Raw genomic sequence first — 7,630 nt, 5'->3', positions numbered from 1 at the left:
TGCATCAAGTAATGGGGATCAAAACAACACAGGGATCCTAGACAGGATTATAGCTGGAACAGAAAATGATGAAGGCAGGGATTTCATGGCTAATTCAACATGTGTTTATTTGTTGTGCTTAAAAGGATGATAATCTGGAAAAAGAGTCTCTAGAATTTCAAATTACCTATAAAACTTTTTTTAAAATCCTGTATGTGAACTTCAGGATTTCCTTATGGGTCTTCAATTCTATAACCTTGGAAAAATAACCCATGACACAATGACCATGGCAAGCTATTCTCCAAGGAAAAGCCAGGTATATTCCAGAATGAGAAGCACTGGCAGAGCTTTGCAGGAGTTGTAGGCAAACTGCATGCCTGGTGTTGACACAGCAGTGTTGGCAATGCTTTGCGCCTGCCACAGAGAGTGAGAGGTCACATTTTAGGTATCTTCTCAACAGCTATGATGATAAAAACTGGGACTGGCCAGGAAAAGGATTCTTCTGACCTGAAAATGTGATTTCACATATAAACATACACATATACAGGTTTATAGACATGTTAACCTATATACATATATAAATATATTTTTTTCACTTAATAACTACAATTCGAGGACTCATAGCTTTCCAGTTTTCAGGAATCTGGTTTTTTTTGGTTAAGAAAAGAATTTCCAAAGCAAGGTTTAGCTTCTACATGTGGCTGAAAACAACAACAACAACAAAAACAAAACCACAAAAAAACCCCAAACACACACACACACAAACACCAACCAAAAAACACTAAAACCAACCAACCAACAAAACATAAATGTTTTCAGCTGCATCTGCAGCACACCAAGGGCATCCTTATAAACTTACTCTTCACTTTCCACAGGTGCTAGATCTATAGCACAGAGTGTAACACATTTCTGCTGAAGGCCTAGCTAAAACGATTTTGCACACTCCTATAACTCAAAACAAAATCTGATTTGCTGCTGCCTGTGGTGAGACCCTTCTCCTTGTCCCCTTGGCAGTGACCTGCTTGGAGAACTCACCCTGGTGTTACATTGCTGTCATCTTGTACTTCACTGCAGTGATTCTGCTCATCACTGTCATCCTCTTGGCAGTGAAATGTCACCATCTCTGAGGCAGATCCTGCTGTCTTGCTGATGTACAGGGTAAGCCATTTTTAGACATGTTTCTGTTTTCATACAGTATGTTTGCATTTATCAACGGAGGTGAAAGGAAAAGTCCCAAACCAAATGTTGAAGTCACCACACAGATTCACCCAGCCAGCAATTCACAGTCCCAGTAGATAATGTCTAGCTCCCTGCCACTAATGCATGCTGCACTTAATGGAGCACGTTTGATACTGAGCAGCTTTGGCAAAACCACCTGCCAAAGCAAGTATTGGGCTCTGCTGATTTTACTGCAAGAAAACCCATCACTTAATTGGAAGTGTCTCCCAGCTGTGGAGTGAAATAACCCCACAAGCCTGCCATGATGAAACGAGCACATCGCTGGGTGCAGCTGGGGGTGGTTCCCATAACCACTATCCAGGCCAAGATGGACAGTAACCTGTTAAAGTGACAGGAGACAAGCCAGCTGTGTTGTTCAGACTGGGATTTGAAGGAAAACAAGAGAACAGTTGTCTGGTTTGGACTAGGAATGGCAGTGAACAGGCTTCCAGAAAAAACCTTCCCATCCACACATAGTGCTTCTTGTAGAGCACTTAAGCATGCCTACTCTGTCGGAGGCTGTCATGAGAAGCCCCATACCCCTGAGGCCCCAGAGGAAGTCAGGTTGTGCAAGAATTTGCCTTGGTTGATGAGGACTGGGTTAAGGAACAATTAGGCAATCTGAACATCCACAAATCCATGGGTCCAGATGGGACGCACCCATGGATGCTGAGGGAGCTGGCTGAGGTCATTGCTGGACCACCCTCCATCATCTTTGCCAAGTCTTGGGAGACACGAGAGGTGCCTGAGGGCTGGTGGAAAGCTAACGTCACCCCAGTCTTCAAAAAGGGCAAGAAGGAGAACCTGGGTAACTATAGACCGGTCAGCCTCACCTCCATCCCTGGGAAAGTAATGGAACGACTTATCCTTGGTGCCATCTCAAGGCATATCAAGGATAAGAGGGTCATTAGGGGCAGTCAACATGGCTTCACCAAGGGGAAGTCATGCTTGACCAACCTCATAGCCTTTTATGAAGATATAACAAGGGGGATAGATGATGGCAGGGTGCTGGATGTGGTCTACCTTGATTTCAGTAAAGCATTTGACACAGTCTCCCCTAGCATTCTCATAGCTAAACTGAGGGAGTGTGGTCTGGACGATCAGGTAGTGATGTGGACTGTGAACTGGCTGAAGGAAAGAAGCCAGAGAGTCGTGGTCAATGGGACGGAGTCAAGTTGCACTCCTGTATCTAGTGGAGTGCCTCAAGGCTCAGTCCTGGGGCCAGTACTGTTCAACATATTCATCAATGACTTGGATGGGGGACTAGAGTGTACTACCAGCAAGTTTGCTGATGACACCAAGCTGGGAGGAGTGGCTGACATGCCAGAAGGCTGTGCTGCCATCCAGCGTGACCTGGACAGGCTAGAGAGCTGGGCGGGGAAAAATTTCATTAAATATAGCAAGGGAAAGTGTAGAGTATTGCATCTGGGTAGGAACAACCCCGGGTTCCAGTATAAGTTGGGGAATGATCCATTAGGGAGCGGTGTAGGGGAGAGGGACCTGGGAATCCTGGTGGACAGCAGGATGACCATGAGCCAGCACTGTGCCCTTGTGGCCAAGAGGGCTAATGGCATCCTGGGGTGTACTAGAAGAGGGGTGATTGGTAGGTCGAGAGAGGTTCTCCTGCCCCTCTACTCTGCCCTGGTGAGACCACACCTGGAATATTGTGTCCAGTTCTGGGCCTCTCAGTTCAAGAAGGACAGGAAACTGCTGGAGAGAGTCCAGCGCAGGGCAATGAAGATGATTAAGGGAGTGGAGCACCTCCCTTATGAGGAAATACTGAGGGAACTGGGTCTCTTTAGTTTGGAGAAGAGGAGACTGAGGGGTGACCTTATTAATGTTTATAAATATACAAAGGGTGAGTGTCACGAGGATGGAGCCAGGCTCTTCTTGGTGACAACCAATGATAGGACACGGGGTAATGGGTTTAAACTGGAACACAAGAGGTTCCACTTAAACTTGAGAAGAAACTTCTTCTCAGTGACGGTAACAGAGCACTGGAACAGGCTGCCCAGGTAGGTTGTGGAGTCTCCTACTCTGGAGACATTCAAAACCCGCCTGGACACGTTCCTGTGTAGCCTCATCTAGGTGTTCCTGCTCCGTCAGGGGGATTGGACTAGATGATCTTTCGAGGTCCCTTCCAATCCCCAGCATTCTATGACTCTATAAATTACTCCTCCAGATTCTTCTCCCTGGAAGATATCACTGGCCATACTGAAGACGTCATGTCCCACCCTGAGCCAGAAATAGTGCCTGTGTCGCTGTGCAGCTCACTAGTTTTATGTGCAGCCCTTCACACATATGTGTACCACCCCTCCAACACAAGGCACAGAACGTCTTGCCATGGTCTTCATGGCATACAGGTGCCCTCTGTTTAGGACATTCACAGTAGGTTGAACTTCACTAAGATACAGTACTTCTATTAACTTTTTTCTTTTTCGTTTGCGGGTAGCTCATCATGGGAAGGCTCTGCTTCGTCAACAAAAGAAGACATAATGCTTGTTTACTTTTACATTATTTTTTCTGAAGAGACCTTTGCAAAAGAAGACATGCCATCAGTCTGATCACTGTTCAGTTATGTTTGCTGGGGTCTCCATTAAACCTCTAACTTCTCTATATATGGACAAAACATGTATTATTACTTTTATTTGGAATCTGCTTAATCCTGTAATACCAGCAACCATCAAACAATATCAGTGCATGTAACAAGGAATAGGCTCAAGCTGCTACATCAAAAGTTGGGTTTGGATCTTGTCTAGACAACACAGATGACCAAGTGGACCAATTTGAGACATCGCTTTTAATTCACACCTGGCTTGATTTTCCAATAATTTGCAATATAGATAAGCTTTGCTATTTCAATATTTGCAAGTACAAGAATTTGTAGATGAAACAGAGAATGTGAAAGGTTCAACTTTTTATGAAGCCCAGATTTAGATGTGATTTTTCATCTCCTGAGAGCCTTTAGTGGGATTTCTATTAAAGGGGTATTGAAGGTACAAGAAACTATATTAATTTGGTAGAGAAGTCTCAGACTCATGCCCCTATAGGCTTGAATAAAATTATTGTGTTCTACTTGTCCAGAAAGTATCTCACAGAGATACAATATGCTGTTTCTTTCTTGGGTCAGTAATTAATTTTGTATTTGTTTTTGTTTCTTTCCGAAATGCTGTACCTTCAGCTAAATCAGAGTCCTCCACTAGAACTAACCCACTTCAAGTTCAAATGCATTTATTTGTTATTACATTGCTGTCTTTTTTTCATATTATTTTCAGTTCTTATCAACTATGTTATAACTTCTTGGGGGCAGGCTGATATCAGTGATATTCAGACCCTGAGCAGGAGGGGTCTGTGTAGCAATTATTTCTAAACTTTTTGCCTGTATCTAAGCTTATCTGTATTTAAGTCATGCTGTTGCTGTTGATAATGTACCACATTTTTATAGTATATGCACCAGAAATCAAGAAAGAGATTTAGTAAAGCTCTTGACATGCTGGTGTTTGTTCTTACATTAGTCAGACTAGAAGAAAAATAAAATTTGTACTTGTATCGCTGTAACACCTCTGAACTGTTGTAATGAAGCAGGATGCTGGTCTGTTAAGTGCAGTCTAAAGACAGAATCACTGCCCAACAGAACCCAGCATGAAAGGAATATTAGAACACAATGGCTACATTTTTCTAGAGATCACCCTTTTGTTTGCCAGGTGCTCTGGGATAAATCCAGGTCATCAAACACCACTGGATAAAGAAATCTTTAAAAAACAGACATAATAAAAGAAGAAGCATCCGATGGCATTTTGATCTGAAATGGATCTGCACGTTGTTGTCATTTACTAACATGATCTGATCTTAGCTGGAAGATCCTTAAGATAGTTGTCTTTCACATCAGACTCTCAGATAACCCTTACAACCAAATGAAATTGCCAGTCCAAATTAATTAGCTCCAGCTTTCTTTAGAATCAAGAAAAATTCCATAGTCTTTGGGAGCTAAAGTGATGTGGTCTTGCATATACAATTGTTCAGATATAGCAGGTTATTGAAAAAGAACATGCAGCAGCAGCAGTCATTAGTTCCTGGCACACGGGCCCTACCAAGTAGAAAGTCTTAATTTCAGAACCGGGAGCTGAACTGAAGGCACATCCACCCAGATGCTGCGTATGCAAATGCAGAAATGGGAGATAGATACATTTCAAGACCAATTAGAAATCATCACTGACTGTAAGACTGGGACTCACTGCAGATAACCAGGTCCTCCGTTGCTGCAGGCAGATCTCCAGGAATTTTAATGGCAGGTCCTAGCATCTGAAAGGGAATCATTTGCATTGCGTAGACAACTGGGTAAGAAGCATGCATATACTGTATGCTGACCAGTCACTCTGAAGGAGAGAAAAATATTCTTATCAAAATAAGAAGTTGTTAACTAAAACCAAAGTGACTGGATTTTCTGTTTACTGAGAATTTGGGACATTGGCTTGTGGTGTTGGCAATGCACCATAGCATTTAAGACAAGTTTAACAAACTTCCATCTGAATTTAATGCTCTGCAGGCAGATGGTATAATTGTGTTCACTGAATTTGGCGGAGTTTGTCCATGTTTTTAATCTATTTAGCATCTTTGAAATGGAAATATTTCCTGGCTGATGGCTCTTGGCAGACAGAAAGCTATGGATGGTGGATAGGCAGGTGTGCATCAGGCTCCTGTGGATTCCCGTTAAGCTCCAGTTACTTCTTGGCTTGTGGAGCCACACCAGCTGATCAGCTCTGCGCTTCATTCTCATCCTAACAATACTAAGGATATGGGCAAACAAAATGCCTCTCTACTTCCATCTGTTTCGTGCTCATCACACTCCTGCTCTCAAATGTAAAGGCAAAATACTCTTTGACACAGTTTGAGAGGAAATGTTAGCAAATTGTTTAAACAAGGTTGCCTGGTCATTGTTTGTATATATGACATTATACATATTACACATGATATCTAAAAAATCATATGTGACTGTAAATCTGGCACTAGGGAGTTGTCTTTTTCTCCTTTGTTTCTTGCCCCATTCCTTTTCTCTGGAGAGTTCCTGATTTTCTTATATTGCATTCTCTCTTCCTCTGTCTTCAGACACATCCCAGAGCTATGTGTGACACTCATTCCTGCTGTTCTGGCCTTTTTTTTTTTCCCCTGGCTTTTCAGCCCTTGCTGAAGCACCATCCCTTTTATTTTTGGACACAGTAATGCATGTGTAAAGACCGAAGGAGACAAATAAAAGAATGAAGACAAGCCATGGCTTTGGTAACTTGCACAGGCTAGAACAAACATTTTAGGACCTTGATGAATGTAAATATAAAAATGTAAGAAGAATAAAGAAAATACTAAACTAGGAGAAGCTTCAAATAATTTTATTTGGAAATTCAACAGACTCTTTTTAAAGGTTGCAGTGTGGGAATAGGAGGGATGGGAGCTCATATGGAGAAGGAGGTACTACCATTCATATTTCCAACCCTGTACACCTTCTTCCCTAGGCAGCAAAATTCTGAGCTAGCAGAATACTCAATATTCAGGCTTTGCCTAGCAATTCTCACCACTGCATCAATTCCCGAGAGAAGCTGTAACAAAGTCCACTTATGTGGAAAGCAAGAGAATTATATTCTGGCTAATACCTGGCATCAAGACACCAGTGTGAGAAGCAGCTGATTTACCTGCCTCTACAGGCAGGTAGAGAGCTTTTTCTATTCAGATACTTTCTCTCCCCGCCCCTCCCCCCCCCCCCCCCCCCCCCGCCCCAGCCCCGAGAGCAAAGCCATCTTTACAGGCAGGAGAACTTAAAGGTTGGAAATCTGATCTCAGTTGTGTCCTGCCTTTTTGTGGGCAAAAGAGACAACTGTGCATCCCCCACCCTTGGCTGCTTGGGCAGCAAGGGAGCCATGGTACATCCCAGCGAATACTCCAACGGAAATGCTTGGGAGACCAAGGATCTGGTTAGGAGCTGAGCCATGAACACGGAGGACTTACCCTAGCCCTCCCCTCGTCAGCATAAAAATAGAGCTCATAGAGCCAGAAATTAGTTCAAGACACAGGCTAAACATGAGACTGGACATTTAGCAAGTGGAAGGCAAGAGGGTGGAAATATTAGATGGGCAACAGAAGAAAGTGCAAGGTAAAGATAACACAAAGTAATTGGTGAGGTGTCAGAATGGGAGAAGAGGGACAGTAGATCACTGGTAAAAAAGCAGGGCAAGAAAGTGGTAGTTAATCGACAAAGAACACAGCAAGACCTAGTTACCAGAGAAATGGTTTCAGTGAGGAAGGACAATGGGAGTTTGATTCTCCCTTCATAATTCCGTCTTCTTTTTCCCCACAGGAAATTCCTTTAATTTTTCCACTGCTTCCTGTCTGAGACCACATCAGTTACATGCTGGAAAAGCTGGGGGTCAAAAAGACCATGTCA

At 43.1% G+C, this 7,630-nt stretch overlaps 1 long non-coding RNA gene across 1 annotated transcript in view; it reads left to right on the top strand.

The window, feature by feature from the left end:
* The window catches only part of LOC135578142 (uncharacterized), a 17,577-nt gene extending 10,679 nt beyond the window's left edge, over window positions 1–6,898 (top strand). The window contains exons 3-4 of the long non-coding RNA XR_010469488.1: window positions 994–1,137; window positions 3,650–6,898. This is a non-coding gene — a long non-coding RNA (uncharacterized LOC135578142). The remainder of the gene's footprint in view (window positions 1–993; window positions 1,138–3,649) is intronic.
* The last annotated feature ends 732 nt before the right edge of the window (window positions 6,899–7,630 follow it).

This window comes from Columba livia, unplaced genomic scaffold (assembly GCF_036013475.1).
Source record: "Columba livia isolate bColLiv1 breed racing homer unplaced genomic scaffold, bColLiv1.pat.W.v2 Scaffold_82, whole genome shotgun sequence".
Classification (NCBI taxonomy): domain Eukaryota; kingdom Metazoa; phylum Chordata; class Aves; order Columbiformes; family Columbidae; genus Columba; species Columba livia.
This window is presented reverse-complemented; position numbering and strand designations above follow the sequence as displayed.